The 2,653-nt window shown below is 45.0% G+C and overlaps 1 pseudogene; it reads right to left on the minus strand.

Moving 5' to 3' along the window:
* Positions 1-204: 204 nt before the first annotated feature.
* LOC147728062 (uncharacterized) lies at positions 205-1,686 on the minus strand (annotated as a pseudogene).
* Positions 1,687-2,653: the final 967 nt, after the last annotated feature.

Below are 2,653 nucleotides of genomic sequence, written 5' to 3' on the forward strand. Positions count from 1 at the left end.
TAACTGAGGCCTATAACTTCTAAGCAGCAGGGCCTACGCAGGGTTCATGCTTAGCTAGTGATAAGAGTGTCCTAGGATAACTATGCAGTGAATTTTTCTCCCTCTGTCACTCCCCCCTCTGGTTCATATTTGAACCAATCAAACATCATTAAACATCATACGAACCGCATACTTAGCTGGAGATGGGGGAAGTGGTCAGGGTGGTCAATCCTCATCTGGTCCCTGTGATCTCTTACACATTGTCTCATAGGGATGTACCAAGTCTCTCCCTGAGAGAAGTGGTTGGCCACTATGTACCGGGGCCTGGTACTGACTTTCAGAGGGGACCTGCGCTAAGTGAGAGTCAGGGATGGTACGCTCTATGTTCAACACTGCTATCTCTACATCTTCCCCTTGTCCCCTGTGTGTACCTGTGTGTACATCTGTGTAGTTCATCTCAACTTTCTTAGACCTTAATCTTCTAACATAATGCAACATAATCTGTGTTCCGCAATACACAATTACAAGCACACATAATATAGGCATTATACATTTTAGTACTGCAGATAGCCATGAAGGCATCCAGTCCCAATTGGACCAATTACTTAAAACATCTGCTTTTGCACCTCCATCCTCAGGCATCTGTCTCCCCAAATTGTCCAAGTCCTCAATGGCCTTTGTAAGTTTTCCGTTATCCGCATCATCGGCCAAAATGAAGACACAGCAAAACGACTTTCCCATTCTAGCGCATCCACCACTATTCATCGCAATTAGCTGGTCCAAAACATAGTGTTGTTTCAGAACCATGAGCCTCAAAGGTCGTAGTGCTTCTTCCACGGCGTTGAACCCATCACGGGTGTTGTTAACAAGCTGCATCAGTTCATATCTCGTTACTTGGAGCCATCGAGCATTGGCTTTGGTCTGGAACATGGGGATAACTCTCCCAAAGTAAAGTTCAGCATCGTTGAAATCTTCCGGAATCCCATGAAATGTGTCATCTGAGGAGTACTTTTTGACTTCTCTTTTTCGGTGGTGGAGCAGGGTGACATCACCTGCCATTGGGTGTGCATGGATGTCGGAAATGTTCGCTGCTGGGACGACGAGATGCCATTCATGCATTGTCACGATGGAACAGAGTCCTTGCCATTGGTGAGGCAACTGCAGATACAGATTTTCTCCGCAGATCCAATAGATGTCCATGAGGATGGATGTGCCGTACTTCAGGTTCGAATTAAAACTAATGCTGTTGCAATTAGTATTTCGACCCACAGGAACCGTTCCATTACCTAGGAAGCAAAGGAGAGGAGACTTTAGCTTGTATGCTCTTTTCTGTTTGTATGGTGTACCCTCATTGGACGTGTATCTTCTAGTTTCCGTACCCCATATCTCAGCACACTCCCTCTCTATCTCCTCATTTGAATTATGTTTGTGCTCTTGTCCTACAGTTGTGCTACCTAAGGAGGCTGCCTTACATATTAAGTCATGTGGACCATTCCACTTGCTGTTGAAATAAATGTTGGCCTTCAGGTGTAGAATTGGTTACCACTGACAAGGGCATGTGTCATGGGTGTAGTTACATCAGTGATGTTCAGGTGAGTGGCATTTCGATGGGGGTGTTGGGAAGGTGAAGTACCCTAGTTTCTTATAGTGACGTTCCCAAACCTGCATTATGTCGGCAGGAACTTTCATATCACGGTAAACCTCCATTCTCATTTCAATTTCCAATGGATTAGTTATCACCTAAATGTTACATACTTGTCATCCTACTCTGTGGTATTTACAAATGCATCATCCACTTTGGCTGAGTGGAGCTGTATCTGACCATGTATGCGGCAAAGAAACAGGTGTAAAAGACATTTGGCTGCGGGTGGTGGGACTTCTTTAGGAAAGATCAATTTATCTGCGCCTACAGCGTGTGGAATGTGAGAACATACAAAGCAGGACTCATTTGTGACCTTTCTTCCAACCTCCCTCATGTCTCTGTACCACATGTTATCTAACAGTACGTTGCGAATCTCATTATCCTCTGCACTCTCACTAGGGCGCTGGGAGTGGAAATCAGGCATAGAGTGCTGGTCGAAGGTGTAAACAACTGTCTTCTGGAGATTACTGACCCAGTCCGGAAATTGCAAAGCCTGTTCTTCCTTACGTTGGGTACACGATGTGTATCCAACTGGCACTATCTCGCGACTCATTCTATATCTAACACTTCTTTTATTTTGGCGGGATCATCTTGGGGTACCTGGCACAGTGGGAGTCAAGATGATATTGAGGGCCAAGTCCCTTCCTGTAGGGTCAGCATGGGGTACAGAAGGTGTCAAGATAGGCACAGTGATGTCATGGCTACTACTGGTGCTTATCCCAGTTTGCTTGTTACCAGGATGTGTCTTGGGCATGGGGAGCTCTGTGGTCATGACAAATTTAATATTGCTAGTAGCTCCTCTCTCTCTCTCTGATCGCACTGCTAACCAGTGGAATGCTGCTACTGAAGCTACAAACATAACAAAGAATATTATAGCAATTGTACATATCTTTTTCATTGAAAGTTTGACATGGAGGGTGGTTCTGTTGCTGCGTCTCAGTCTGTAGGCCATCATACGATCTCCACATTCTTTATCTTGGATAGTTAGTTGGTACATGATGTCCTTCTCTTGGTCAATGTTCAAATCTGTGA

Source organism: Lissotriton vulgaris, chromosome 3_1 (assembly GCF_964263255.1).
Source record: "Lissotriton vulgaris chromosome 3_1, aLisVul1.2, whole genome shotgun sequence".
Lineage (NCBI taxonomy): Eukaryota > Metazoa > Chordata > Amphibia > Caudata > Salamandridae > Lissotriton > Lissotriton vulgaris.